Source organism: Haemaphysalis longicornis, unplaced genomic scaffold, assembly GCF_048455015.1.
Source record: "Haemaphysalis longicornis isolate Haplotype H1 unplaced genomic scaffold, Haemaphysalis longicornis Haplotype H1 scaffold_1, whole genome shotgun sequence".
In the NCBI taxonomy this organism is placed as follows: Eukaryota; Metazoa; Arthropoda; class Arachnida; order Ixodida; family Ixodidae; genus Haemaphysalis; species Haemaphysalis longicornis.
In genome coordinates, this window is record NW_027526203.1 from 334,063,574 (window position 1) to 334,079,203 (window position 15,630).

General features: G+C 48.3%; 1 protein-coding gene across 1 annotated transcript in view; it reads right to left on the reverse strand.

Annotated features, from left to right (window-relative positions):
- Positions 1-14,676: 14,676 nt before the first annotated feature.
- Positions 14,677-15,630, reverse strand: part of Nelf-b (negative elongation factor B) — a 50,251-nt gene continuing 49,297 nt past the window's right edge. The window contains exon 13 of the mRNA XM_077683910.1: positions 14,677-14,774. The gene's annotated coding sequence lies outside the window, so the exon portion shown is untranslated. The remainder of the gene's footprint in view (positions 14,775-15,630) is intronic.

Here is a 15,630-nt window from a genome sequence, read left to right on the forward strand (position 1 = left end):
ATCAACACTGTCGTCAACCCGCAGTCATGCTGTTCGGACCATCCTAGCAATGGACATCCAAAAAGCGTATGACAACATCAGTCACGCTGCTATCCTGGACTCAATTGATATGCTCCACCTTCCCATGCGGGTACGGCAGTTCGTCCAGTCATTCCTTCAAGACAGGACATTTGCCATACGCCTTAACGGACAAGCTGTTGGGTCCTTCGTTCCTGTACGTGGTGTGCCCCAAGGATCGGTATTGGCTCCGACCTTGTTTAATATGGCCTTGATACCACTGGCATGGCGCCTTCATGATGTACCGGCTGTTAAATTCCTCCTTTACGCCGATGACATCACCGTGTGGAGCACTCACCATGACCTGGAAACTCACGCGAGTTCGTTGCAGTCAGCCCTGGATGTCACCGCAGCCTTTGCCTCTTCGGTGGGCCTTCAGCTATCAACGAGTAAAACAACATACACATCCGTTGCCAACCGCTGGGGCCACCGAAAGCTTGCTGCTTGTCCCATCCGCCTTCATCTGTCTGGGCAACCACTGCAGGAGAGCCCAGCAATCAAAGTCCTGGGATTGCTGATACACCAGTCAGGAACGGCGACAGCTTGGCTTGCTCAGGCTAAACACCAAGCTGCTCAAACGCTGTCACTAGTACGCCGTATTGCTCCCAAAGCTGGTGGAGCCAGCTCACACGTGGCGCGACAAATAGTGAGAGCAGTTTTACAACCGCGCTTGGTGTACTCTGCTCAGTTCCAGCATTTGACGGCAACACAGTGGGATCGACTGGAAGCGATTAACAGAGAGGCTATGAGAGCAATTACTGCGCTTCCACGCATCACAACTATAGTTGCTCTCCAGGAACAAGCCCAACCGAACACGTTGGATGAACTTGTTCATCAACGTCGCGAAGCTCGGAAATTGAAGAATGCACTGTGTGATTCGGCGCAAGCATTAATTGCTTACGCAGTCTCTCATACGCTACCAGCCCTACCGCAGCGAGTACTTCCCCCGTGGCAGTTCGTGCAATTGAGTGGCAACAAACCAACTGACCTTCGTCGTCCAGATTCCAACATTTCGGCGTCTGCCCTCAAACAACGCATCGCCGACACGGATAGCCTCCTTCCACCCGGCTCTACCATATTATATACTGACGCCAGTACACAAGAGACTGTGACTGCCACTGCCATTCATTGCACTAGCCATCCAGCCCTCAGCAAGACGTCCAGATTTAAGGTCCCGGAACCTCCACCATCGTTCTGTGCAGAACTTGTAGCCATTAGAGAGGCTCTGATTGCTGTAACCGGAATCACTTTGCAGCCCGGGGCGCGCATCGTAGTTCGCACCGATGCTCTACAAGCAGTCCGCCTACTACGGTTAGTTAGTCGTAGCCCTGTGCTGGCTCAGAGTATTCATCAACTTGCGGCAGGAATCGCTCACAAGATTCTGATTGAATGGGTTGCACGTGACCTACTCACAGAACACTGCAAGGCAGACGTAGCAGCCCGACTGGCAGCATCCGTTCCATCTCCGACTTCCCCGTTAGAGCTGGATGATGCCACTCTCCTGGTGACGAGAAAAGAACACCTCCGGCGCCGCACACGTGCTCTCATTCCACCGTGTGCTGCCACCCTCCCCCCCGGGTCTTACCCGTGCAGAGGAGGTTGCGCTTAGGAGGATTCGGGTGGGGGTGGCCTTAACTCCCGCCGTGACCCGCCACTGGCCTCAATACCGAGGTTCCTTTACAAAACCTGGTTGCCCAGTGTGCCACCGCAGCGACGCGATCGCCGACCTTCACCACTTGCTGTGGTCCTGCCTCGCCTTGAGGCCGACAAGACTGCGGCACCTTGCGGCGACGGGCCTCCGCGTAGACGACGCCACCGCATACGCCGCATGGATACATGGGCGCCATCATCGTTCACTCCTTGACTTCATCCGCGAAGCGAACATTTTCATTTTCATCTAATCACCATCACCTCATAATCCCATATATATGCCCTGTGGCAAAATAAACGTTCATAAAAAAATAATAATAAACGAGCGTCCGTGCAATCCCTTGCACGTGCCTCACCTCGCCTTTTAAGAATACCTGCAAAGGGTTAATAGGAATATAAGGGTGCAAATTTTAGGCACTCCCCCCCCCCCCCTCCCCTCCCACTGCTGGGATACAAACGAGAACAGATGAAAGTACATGCATGCAGCACGCACGCACGCATACTGGATATCATCTGGGGTGGTGGTGGTGGTGGTTGTTGTGTGGGATCAGGCGGGGTTAGCCTGGCTGGATAGGCCGGCAATTGCTCCGCCCAAGCTCCTCCTAATTAGCCAATGGTAGTGTCATTTCACCACGAGTTTGCCAGTTCCGTCTCCTGAAGGAAGCTTAGTAGAAGGCGCGACACGTCTCTGCGCAGCATCCAATGTCCCCTTGGAAAGACGATGTGGTCCAGAGTGCTGTGAGGGGCTGCCAGCTTTCGAATCGCTGAGAGCATTACAGTCCGCTCGACATCATGCTCTGGGAAACAAATTACGTAGTGGTGTACATCCCCTATCACTGCACATGACGAACACAGAGGCGATCGCACGAGGCCTACCTTGAATAGCCATGCTGTGGTCTTCGCTGAGCCCGTTCGGATGCGGCATAGCAATGTTTCCTCCGTCTAGCAAGTCCCTTAGTGACGCAAGGCTGGTTATAGGGGTTTCCCAAGGACTTGAAATGTCCAACGACTGTTCACCTGAAGTCGTTCAAGTGATTGGCGGGAACTTTAACTGTCGGAGCAAAGTGCAGCGCATTCCGTGCCATCTGATCAGCGGTCTCATTGCCCTTGACGCCAACATGGGATGGAATCTATTGAAACCGCACATGAAAACCCTTGCTGCTGAGTTCTTGCACAAGCCGTAAGGAACACTGACAGTCCCTTTTCGTGATGATCCCACGCTGCAGAAGTTGTAGTGCTGCTTTTGAGTCAGTCAGAATTACAACTTCCTGTGGCTTATTATGACTTAGGTTTCCTCAAAGCATTCGCGATGGCAATGCACTCGGATTCGGTGAAGGATACCACATGATCCAGGCGTGCTGCACAGGAAATCTGGACATCAGGAATGACATACGCCGCTGCACTAACCCCTCTGTACGGATTGACTGAGCCATCCGTAAAAATTTGAAGGTGATTGGGATGAGAGTTCTTCAAATGCTCAAGAACCAAAAATCTGGCTGCTTCCACTCGCGTATTTCGCTTGACTCTCATGTGAGGAACATAAAGCTGACACTGAAGGCTCAAGACCACGGCGGCATTGAGATAGGAAGTTTCCCCGGCCACTGATGGCACAATATTCTCATAGTGGGGGTTCCTCCTGGTCCCCTTGATTCGGGCGCACCTTAGTATTCACACATGGGTGGCGGCGTTGCACGACAAGGAGAGCAGTTTAACTGGTAGCTCGAGCAAAGCGCATAACTGGTAGACGTGTACATTAGTCCTCCTCCGTCCTTTGCGTAATTTTTGTGCTTTGCTCGTCTACCATGAATACCAAATTGCCCAGAAGTCCGTCTTAATCAGTTTAGCTGCTTGAAGAGCGGCATTGTAACAAAAGAATAGCGCTGAGGTAGACAAGGACGAAGAGAGGGGGACACACAAGGGGGGCTAAGCCGGGCGATGCGAGGGGCGCTAGCTCCCCGAGTGTACTAATTTCACTGGAACTTAGAGAGTACCGTTTTTCTTTTCTCCACGCTGCAGCGCGAATCCGCCATTCAGTAGTCCGTCTCGGTCACGTGGTGGGCGGCGACCACATTCCGTCCATCTGCTCGACGATGCACATCGGATTCCATCATCGGTTTTGCGCATTTTTTATTATTACATTACGTGCTACAACACAATGTAAAAGATAAATAAATTCCAGGGGCTGTGCTTTTGGCTGCAGCAAGAGAAGAGATTCTGGAAAGACACTTTTTTTCGTTACGTGTTGTCAAACGAAGTTGCTTACGCAGCTTACTCAAGTTTTGTTAGAGGCGCCGTGAAGAACCTTGCAACCATTTTAATTGTTTTTATAATCTCCACTGAAGATTTACCCCAAGATTCGTCCCCTGTCCTTTTTTGTACGCTGGACCTCCAAGTGCTTGCCAAAAAGAAAAAAAAAAGAAAAAGCGCTAACGCATGATGTCGCGGTACATATGCGTCTTCAAGGAACTTTTAAATATCACTACGCTAAACCTCAGGGACGGCTTGATGAAAGGGGCTGTACATTCGAAGATCGACAGAGCATATGCCCCTCAATAATTCAAATGACTACAGGCGATTTCCTGCCCCAACAATTTTACAAAACGCACGCTGGGCAAATCAAAAGACGGATTACACATTGCAGCTAGTGCTGATAGAGATTTTGTTCAATATTTAAATCTAATTTGAGTAAGCTGGAACATATTAGGACTAGGCCATAGGCGGCTACGCGCTAGGGCTATAGCCGCCTCTTCCGTAGTTGCAGGGTTGGAGGTGAAAAGAGCTAGGGAGTTAAGGGGGTGGTTTGGGGTCGTTGGTTACTGCTATTGCGAATGCAGCACGATGTCTATATTCCGCCGCGTCCGCAAAGATTGTTTCCACTTTGGTGGGAAATCGTTGCTGTAGAGCCTTCGCCCTCTGCTCTCTGCGTCTGACGTGGTATACAGGATGCATATTTGTGGGGATTCGTTTGACAGTCAGATTTTTGTGAATTTCAGGGGGTAGGGGGAACCTGCCTTCCGCATTATTTGTTGTTTGTGAATGTGGTTTACCGTCGGGGTTTCGGATAAACGAGCTATTTGATTAGATTTGTGAGCTTCTATAAGCTCTTCGGCCGTGTTGTGTACCCCTATAGCTCTCGGATCTGGCAGTGGAAGTGCTTAGAGGGAGCTGAAGCGCCGATTTGTATGCCTTCCTAATTAGTATACAGTTAAACCTGGATATAACGAAGTTGACAAAAATTCGCAATTTTTCGTTACATGCAGGTTTTCGTTCCATGCAGGGTTCAAGTTAAGGCTCTCGTGAATGCAGTAGAAACTAAACCGAAATGGTAGACATCAATGAAGGTGAAGTTACCCTTAAAGGATTTATTTCACAGTGGAAAACGGCGGGATTCGCGCCTGCTTCTTTCCCATGAGCTCAGGCACTATACACGGCACCCCCAAGAGGTAAGGTCACTTGCTCCCGTAATCACAAAAATACCTCAAGTATCACTTTGACCTTTGACACTTTTCAGGCGTTTCAAGAACCAAACTTATGCTGATAAAGCGCCTCTTCGCGAAGGGTATGCTCTTTTTCGCACTCAAAATTGTTCAGAGGGTGCTAGCTGGGATACTGTATACCGGGCGGCGACGTTCTTCCTTCTGGCCGCGGAGACGGCGTTTAAAATGGCGAGCTTGTCTTGAAAAGACAAATCTTTTCCTTTTTTGGCAGCAGAACTCATCACCGACGAAGTGACACCACAGATAGCAGTGGAAACGCGCGGCTACATGCCGCCAAGTAATACGCCCAGAACCTAACCAGCACCGCACTCACACGTGGAAACAAACGGTAGTTTGCGGTGCGTGGAAAATTCGCTAAATTAGTGCATTTTTCCAACCTGTTTTTCGGGAAAACTGCAAAAAAAAAAAAAAAACAATGACTCATCAGGGTAGCGTGTTCGTTGCATCAAGGTTAACCTTCGCAGCACCTTTGTTACATTAGAGGTCGCAAACACATAGGCTCCACTGGGGGTGGCAATGGGGAATTGAAAAACTTCGTTAAATCCAGGAAATCGTTAGAGGTTCGTTACAACCAGGTTTAACTGTATTTTTGCAATTTGGTTTTAGAGGGTTTTAAGTATGGTAGGGAGTACGTGATTTTGCTTATGACGAATGATTGGATTAGCCGGATTATTTCGCTTTCGCGTAGGCTTTTCCAGCGGTTGGAGATTCTACTGATAAGGCCTATCGTTGGGGCGACGTGCCATTCAAGTTTTTTCAGACATTCGGTATTTGCTCTGTTGTTTTGGATGAGTATTTGTAGAATTTTGAGCGTGAAGACTTCGGTATGGGATCATCCCCTATGTGGGCTTTGATGTTGGGGGATACTTTGCATCGTGTTTTGGGGATCAATAGAAGCAATTAGGATTTGCTAGGAGAGCGTGTTAATCCTGCCATCTCGGCTCCTGTTATCACCGCTTGTATGTTTTCCTGCAAGGTTTGTTCTTTTTGTGCGTCACTTCCGCCTTTGACCCACAAGGTGATGTCATCTGCGTATAAACTGTATCTAAGGTTCGGAATTTGGTCAAGTCATTGGGGGATTTCTAGTACGGCCAGATTGAATAGCAAGGGGGACAAACACCTCCTTGGGGTGTCCCTCTAGCCTGGAGTTCTATACCGCGTCCGACGTAACTCCCCCAATCTGCAAGGTGGCCGTTCTGTCGGTTAGGAAGCTTCGTATGTAATTGTATGTGCGATGCCGTGGGTTTACTGAACTGAGTCCTCGCGTAATGGCTGAGTAAGATACGTTGTCGATTGCTTTTATTAGATCGAGTGCTATAGGATGGCTGCTGAGTCGAGGTTGTTTCTAGGGGTTATGATTTCGTGTGAGATTTGGAGAAGAATGTCCTGTGTGGAAAGCTCCGCCCTAAATCCAATCATAGTATGCGGTATAGAGCTCGTCGTTTGTAAGTGACTGACTAGTCTTGCGTGTATCACGTGTTCAATCAGTTTTCCCAGACACGACGTGAGGGATATCGGTCGCAGGTGTTCAAGAGAGAGGGGTTTACCGCGCTTGGGTATAAATTGCATTTTGGCGTGTCTCCATGAATGCGGTAGTGTGCCCTGTTTCCAGTAGTAGTTGAAGTAGCAGGTGATCTCGACTATCGAGTCGTCGTCTAAATTTCTTAGCATCTTGTTGTTGATTTGATCAGGCCCCGGGGCTGAGCTTAGTCGTAGTTTGAGTATGGCTCCCCTAACCTCTGCTTCGGTGATGTTTGTATCCATGTTCGGGTTATCCGTGCCCGTGTATGTGGGGAGGAGCTCGTTGGTGGTTTTGAAAAAGTACGTATCTTTGATGCGATTAGTAAGATCTGTGTCCGAGCCAGTGAAGTTTTGTATGATGTGTGTGAGTCGGCGGGCCTGGTCTGTTTTCGACTTGCTGGGGTCCAACAGGTGTTTGAGTAGTTGCCAGGTACGTTTCATCTCCAGGTTTCATTGCATTCGGTGGCAAATTTCGTCCCATTGGTTCTGTGAGAGTTAAAGAGTGTGTTTTTTGGTGGCGGATTCTAACCCAGCGAGTTTTCGGCGTAGTTTTCGATTGTGTTTATTTTTCTTCCACCTTTTTGAATGCTTTTGAATGCTTCCCATAGGTGTTTAAGGTGCGTGTTCACTGTTTCCGCGGGAATTTCTGGGTCTGCCATTTGAGTGACTGATTTCACGTCGTTAACCAGTTGTTTGACCCAGTTGTGGAAGTCCGGGGGGTTTCGTGTGTTTTGTTCCTCTCACCGTGATTCTCTGACGTTTCTGAACTAGTGCCAGTTGGTGAGGTGTTGTTGTTGAGGAGTTTTCTTGATGGCGTGAGTGAGCCCAAGGTCTATTGGTATAATAAAATGGTCGCTATCAAGGGATTCATCCGTGGCTTTCAACCTGACCTGTTTGGCTTGTAGAGTGAAAGTGAGGTCTAGGGAAGAGTTCTTCTGTGCGCTGTTACCTATCCTGGTTGGGATATTTGTTTTGGGAAGTTTGTGTTATTCGAACGAATTGGTGCTTTATGGTGCCCCCATCAGCGCTTGTACGGCAGCAAACAATGCTTTATTAACTGAGAAATTAATGAATTTAAGTAAAAATTCTGATTATCCCACCAAATCGTGTTTCGTGACGTCTGCGATGACGTAACAAGGACAGGTCTTCAAGCGAATGTTAGTGCGCTGTTTACTCTGCAGCGGTCTGCGTAACAGTTTTTTAGATGCGACGCTGAGAGGAGCATCTCTTGCCGGCGGCCCTGTCCTGCGTGCGTCCGTCGTCCGCGTCCGCACAGCTGCGTCTCTCCTCCGCTCGCCTCCTCTCCTCTCTCCGATAGCAAACACTCTCTCCCAACATCTACGGTCACGCTGCGCGCGGCTGCGCACTGTGCGCATGTGCAGTACTCTCTCTCTCCGCGGTCTCCTCTTCTTCGGGCGCGCTGCGCATAGAAGCGGAGGGCCGCGCTCCGGCCGGTCTCTCAGTCGACGGTCGTCCGCGCTTGCTCTCCTGCCGTACCCGACGATTGCTTGATGCGACGCCAATGGAACGCCCTTCAGCGTCGCATCACACCAGGGTTCCCGCGAGGGGAGGTGGGCGTAATTTTTTTTACCTGAAGAAGGGCATGCGTTCGGGCTAGTTGATATTACATAACGTCCATCTTAAAGGGACCCCGAAAAGCTTTGTGAAGGTGGCAATCAAATGCATTCAGGTGGTAGAACACATGACGGGGGATTTTTGAGCCAAGTGTGAGCCCCATACGTTGTACAGATAATTTGTAAACAATTTTTGAAGATCGCCTTTCTCAGCCGATGAGCGCGACGCCGCAGCGAGCCGACCGCGGGTGACGCAACGGCGACCGCGGGTGACGCAACGGCGAAGGCGCCCCCTGATTCGCCCAATCGCCGGCAAGGTCGGCCGCCAGCGGCGTCACTGTCATTGGCTTCCGGCTGCTCTTCCTCCTTCCTGCGCGATCCCAAGGCAAGGCGGCAAAGGCGGGTCCGCAGTGATTGACGCGAGCCTAGGCGCAGGAATGTAGCTAGCTGCTTTGAAGGAGGCAGAGAGGGAGGAGGAGTCGATCGGCAAGTGGGGAGAGGTGCATTTAATTGCTTCTGGCGCAGCTAATACTGAATGTAGATCAATAATTCCAACGGCATTGCATCGCTATATTGGTGCTACGTGACAACACAAGCCTTTTGTAACTTTTACAGAAGGCTTTTCTGGGTCCCTTTAAGCGCGCACGCACACACACACACACACACACACACACACACACACACACACAAAGCACGGACACAGAAGACAAGAACAAGCGCCTGTCCTTGTCTTCTGTGTCCATGTTTTTTTTTTGTGCGCTTAAGATGAACTTTTTTTACCGTTTGTCCTCCTAGATGGCCCTACTATTGCGCAGGGCCACTGCCCGCCTTTGCTTTTTTTCTAACCATATTTGCACCTGGCTTGTTTTTGCTTCGGTAGGTAGTCATCGTTTCGTGAAACGTGCGGTATTCTCGACAAAAAGGGTCACGTAAGACAATGTCGCTCACGCCAATCGGCCTGTGTCACGTGAGACAACCCCAAAGCACCGGACTGTTGTGCAGCTATAAGAAGCGTAGTGCGCGCAGTTACCTACAACAGTACGCACTCGTACTTCTATGTTTACGTGTACTTTCGTAACTTCCATTGTTTACCCCACAATTCTTACTGCTATAAAATTACGCCCACCTCCCCTCGCGGGAACCCTGGTGTGATGCGACGCTGAAGGGGGTTCCATTGGCGTCGCATCAAGCAATCGTCGGGTACGACAAGAGAGCAAGCGCGGACGACCGTCGACTGAGAGACCGGCCGGAGCGCAGCACTCCGCTTCTATGCGCAGCGCGCCCGAAGGAGAGGAGACCGCGGAGAGAGAGTACTGCACATGCGCACAGTGCGCAGCCGCGCGCAGCGCGACCGTAGATGTTGGGAGAGAGCGTTCGCTATCGGAGAGAGGCGGCGAGCGGAGGAGAGGCGCAGCTGTGCGGACGCGGACGACGGACGCACGCAGGACAGGTCCGCCGGCAAGAGATGGTCCTCTCAGCGTCGCATCTAAAATGAATATGCGTTACATTTAAGCGAAAATAGCTCGTTCTGCAAGCTTATAAACCCTACCGAACTTGCTTTTGCTGGCCTGAGCCAATGTGACAGCTGTGCGTATTACGTTATAGGTAGTGCGGAAAATGAGCTAGCGAGTCGTACGGCCATTCTTTTTTCCTAATTATATAGCTTATTGAGCGAAGTTTACGTTAAAAGTGGCATCAGCATGATTCTAATGAGGCAATCTTTCGTATGAACCAAACTTGTGTTTTGTCTGCATGGCCCCTTAGGCAAGCGACAGTGGCCATTGAACATGAATGCGAGCAGAGCGCTTGTCGAATTAATCCAATGAATTTTCATTAGTCCAGCGGTTCCATGGGACGATTTACTGGACATGTTCAACAACTGTTGGCGCCTTTGTGCCATCATAAACAATAACATTTTTGGTTTTCCTGTCGTAGATATAAAGGTCACACACGTCTTCGTTTGCAATAATTGTTTGCATTTATGTAAAAAAATTATGATGCCTATATTTACGACGTTTGAGGTCTAAAGCGGTGTTTTGCGTGCCTCTTTTTGGCGCCAAAAACTCGCTTTTTTTAATGCCTAAAAATCCGGCCTCTAGTGATTACATATGAGATAGAAACTCGGCGCCTTACTAAAAATTCGTGAAGAAAACTTAAAAAGAGGTCAACTCGGCGAACTATGAAACGAAGGATGGTAGGAGTAACGCATAGGGGCAGGAAAGGAGCGTCTTGGACCAGCGAACAAACTCGCGTGGGATATCAAGTTCAAATAGAGAAAATTAAGAAAGCGGGCTGGACCACCAGGGTAACACAGTGGCTACCGTGAGATGGGACCAAAAATGGGGGGGGGTACCATTAACTCAATGGAGGGACGAATTTAAAAAAAAATTGCGGCAAAGAATTGACTTGGGAAGCGCAAGACAGGATCAGCGGCGATCCACGAGAGAACTTCGTCCTCCAGTGGACTTGGTAAAATGCTGCTGCGGCTGCTGATGCAGTTTGTTTCCTGCGATGAACGATGGTTATTAGATTTGACTATCAGTGGCCAAATCTAGTGCCAGACTGCACTGTACAGCCGAATTGGGTTTTGTTTAATTACGTTAGCATGTTTTTTTTTTAATTTTTTTCCTTTTTTTATGCACATTTGCTTTACTATAACTATTAAATGTCACAATTTCGCCAATTACGCGTTTTGGCTTGAGGAAGATACAAGACACAAGGCGTTCCCAACATTACTAAGCATGGAGGAAAATCTTCCACCCATGGTTGTAACCTAACATGGACCTGAGGCGTTCCGTGTACGTCGAGTTCCACAGGCAGACAGACAGTGTTGCAAAGAGCCACTCGGTCGTTTTGCTAGTTATCGCTCACTTTGCTGTTATCGCTCACTTCAAATGCCCAGTCAGTAGCTCTGTGAGCAGAAAAACGACACTTCTACCACTTTAGCCATTCTGCATTATCAGCGCGATAGCAGCATCCGCGGACGCGCGCGCTCAACCTGCTTGTAAGCTGTTATTTTATACCTAACACGCAAACAACGGGTGTTTTCACAAAAACTAGAGAAGAATCTGGCGCTAGCATCAACATGACTAGCTGGAGGCCATCTCAGTCACCGTGGGAATTGTGGGAAGAGTACAGATTTGCATTTGTTGCTTCCTAATCGACTTGGTTGGTAACGTACAGTGAATGTGAAAACAAGTACAGCAAAAATGACGCCGAAAGGTGTTCCATTTTAAAGACGAAAAAAACGCGCTGCAGCGAAAAGAATGGAAATAAGGCGAATTTTCTTCCGTTCCCTTCGCTGCAAGTGTCGTCGAAAGAACACATATGGCCTTTCGTGGCATGGGCGGTCCATTCCAGTACGTGCACACTAGCGGTGCCATATGCCATGCCGCGCGCCGCTTGCCGACGTCGGCAGCCGCTGGCAACCTGTTTTCGCCAAGAACGGCCGGCGCGTTTTCCTTGTGCCGTTCCGCAGAGCGCAGACCAACGAGGGATGGCGGTTGTGATGACGTGTGGTGACGTCTCGCGCCTGACGAGTTGCGTCAATGGGGAGACGCGCTCCTCATGGCGGGAGCTTCGAAAATGGCCCATTTTACGATCCTACGCGTTTGACAGATGTATATCTGTGCCAGGCGCACTACCGAGTCTTCGATTCTCATCGCCGAGACGACAAGGGTGTTTTCACGAGAGATGGGACAGACGTGTCCGGTCGACATCTTTAATTTTGACGAACATTTTGTATATGGCGCCGGGGAAAACATGTGAAGTTATTTTGAGGAAAAAAAAAACTTCCTTCCTCAAAAAAATTCCCAAAGCCGGCTCGGGTCACTGGCGCGTTGAGCAGCTCGCGGAAGATTTGAAACCTCTATCACTGTAAAACAAGAACTATTGCAGCTATCACCCTAGTTATTTTTATGTACAGACTGCATACTCTCAAATGATTTCACGTATTCGTGTTTGGCTTTCAGAGTGAATTCCTTTCAATAAAAATTCCCGGATTGAAAAATTTTTGAAAATCGCCCAAATGTCGGTCCTTTTTCGTCTGCACCTAAACAAGCCAGGTAGTTCAAAATTGTTTGTGTTATTATTCTATCCTTGTTCAATCTTCGTGCCAATTTTAGTTTATGTGGTCAAGACGGTTCAATTTGAAAAAAAAAAAAAAGAAAAAAAAAAGAAAAGAGAAAACACTGTGCTGCAGATAGGTAACGCATTTTGGTATCTTTTTAAAGCCGATTAAAAAAAGGGCCATCTTCAACTTTTTTCACACGGCAGGGTGCTTTCTATTACCTACATCAAAATCATATATGCTGCACTATTTTTCTTGTTTTGCAGCTACAAAGCGCCACATATGGCCTTATCAGTATTGCAGTGACATACCCAAGTGGTTTGTAAGAAGCTTACGATCGCAATTCAGGGTGAGAAATGGCTGTTACGAAGAGTCAATCATGAGTCAATCATTGAGTACACTACACCTAAATCGCATGTTAAAGCTCCGGCTTCCGAGCCTATGTTCGGCCGCGTGTATAATTAATGTCGCGCCTCAACCGCGCAATTCGAGACCTTGGCATTTTTAAGACCGCTGGGCTTTAAATGATCGCCTTACTATTTTTGATGAAACACAACGGAACCATGGAGCGATACAAAAATGTCTTTAATGAACCAAGACAAATTATTCTTATGTTCGAAGTATATGCATTTCAGTTGTCTGATCTGATAATCGTGCTCTCTTCAAACTTCTAGAATCGCACCCGTGTGCAATTGCATGAACTGGTTCCTGAGGATCCGTGTGGCACCATATGAGACTAGAGCACTTAGCACTGACGAGGCCGTACAAACGTCTTCACTGTCGTTCGAGCATGAAGCAGATGGGCAGTGAGGCTGATCCAAGTGGCCAAGAGCGGTTTAGCGACAACTAAAGCGTTTCAGATGCTAAGAGCTAGTCTCACGGTGGCAGTGACCTTAAATGCAGACCAGGATGTACAGGTGTCGCCAAAACTAATTGGAACACGGTCTCGTAAATTTACAGGAATGATCTTCTCCCGGAAACTGCCTGGCTGGATTGCCGTGCATTTAAAGAAATCCTCCCTAATAGAAAAAGCTTCCTGTAAGCAAGTAATAGCTGTAGAATGTTTAATTTGTTTAAATTAATAGAATGTTTAATTTGTGTTGAAAAAAAGACACCATGTTCTTAACATGCAGTGCCATTTATTGTAGCGTTTTCTTAGAGAGAAATCAACATACTGCTTGTACTGAAAGTGATTGAGAGCTTGGTTATTGCTCTGTATGTGCTTCACTGAAAAGTAACCACAATTGCTGACCACGGCAGCAGAATTTCGTTGTTTTGTTCCTCCCCTAGGTCCCCGTCCATCTCCGGCAGCGCGCTCGGCCGCGTATTTTCTCTGCTCGCGTGCTTTTCCGCAGCTTGTAGACACATATTTATATTTATCGTCTTAGTTGTTGAATTGACGCTTATAAAACGCCAAAACGGACATAATCACGTCACAAGGGCCAAGAAACCGGCAACCGGCCCGCTGTTTAAAAAACCGGTCGGGACGGTTCAAAACCAGGCAGGTGGCAACCCTACCTCCATAGAACTGATATTCACTCCCAGTTGCTCCTCCCTTGCTAGAGTGAATTGATGCCCACTGCTGCTTGTGTCACACAAAGGGCACCTCCAGAGAGAAGGGAAGGCTTGTCCCAACCTCCAGTCTATCCTCCCACCCCACTGAAATCCCCTACTATTACCACTAGCCTGGGCCACACTACCCCCATCCCGGCCCGTCACAGTGGCTTCCCAGATGCGTGCGTAAGGCGACGACTCCAAACCCATACTTTGTACAACACCCCCATCCTCCTCCACCACACACCTCCTACAACATATCCCTATACAACCAGTGACATTTGTTGTTCTATGTATCCCCCTGTACGGGAGTTCCCCCCCTTGCTCTACTCGTGCCCTCTGCTTTACTTAGAGCAGCGGGAGAGTGGTCTGACCAGCTTGTGGCTTGGAGACATAGAATTCCTGGTCAATCGGGCCTGAGAATAGGTGCTTGCCTATGGCTGCCTGGAATGAGAAAACAACACACATTTCTTTTTTTTTTTTTTTTTTATTTCAGCTCCAATAAACATTTTTCACCACCACCACCTCCCGGTGAATGGCCATCGGATCCACTGTCACGTTTCTTGGCAAGGAAACATTTTTGGACATGGTTCCAGATGGCCTGAACGCTGATGGGTTGATTTGCGAGGATTATGACTTGTCCAGGAGAAAATGATCGACGAGGCCATCATGAGCAGCGTGCACGAAGCTGGCAGCGCTGAGGCCCAAGGAGTAAAACACGAAGAGAAGATGAAGGCACACTTGCACGATGTTGTAGATGCCTTTGACAGAGCTCGGTCGTTCTTAGGTTGGCACGATGACAATGTGGCAATGAGCCATTTTCTGCAGTATGAAGACACGGCTGTGAAGTTGCTGCAAAGCAAGGTTTGGCAAAGTAAGCTAACTAGCATTTAGAAATTTTCATTTGTGAGTCATTTCCCCGTTTCCTGTCCAACTTTCACAGCAACGAAATATTAGAAAAAGCAAATTCTTACAAAAAGCAAATGGTCTACCAACCCCCACCTAAGCGTCCACTTCAGGCAATTTTTTTTTTTTTTTCAGTTTTCCTGGCAATTTTTTTAACTGCAAGTTTCGATTGTAGCATGTCTCCCCCCCCCCTCATGGGCACCGATTTTTAAACCACTCTGAAAACAGAACCTTGAGTTGCGTAGAAAGAAGGCTGCCTCCATGAGTGCTGCAAGTGCTCACATACTCCAAAAATATTACAATTCAATAGCACATACAGCTAGTTTTTGAGATGACCCTACCAGCAGTGACGCTGGGGATAATGCCAGATTGTCAGACTTCAGTTCTGAGGGCAACAATGACAGGAACCAGTGCAGAAAATAGGTGGCAGCTAAACGGTTAGTTTACCTTTCGTTTGACTGGTTTTACTCACCTGAGTGGTCAGTTTGGCTGACTTACTGATGCCACAATTGCCATTAGTCTCATTTATACGGTGTCTAAATCTTGAGACACAAACTGAAGCCACCTGCATAAGGTAGCAGAGATTGCCGTACTGCCCAAGAAGGGATTCAAACATTGCTTTCAAGATGGTGCTCTACAGTGCCTTGCATCGTTTGCTGAGGACCTTCCTCCATGGCGATCCGCTTTGTTCAGTGGCACACAGAACTATAATGTTCCTTTTGCCATTTTCCATAGCTACAAAAGTGTTTGAGCAAAAACGTCAATTTTCTCTGAACTGTTTGCTAATCAGTGTTGAAACCTT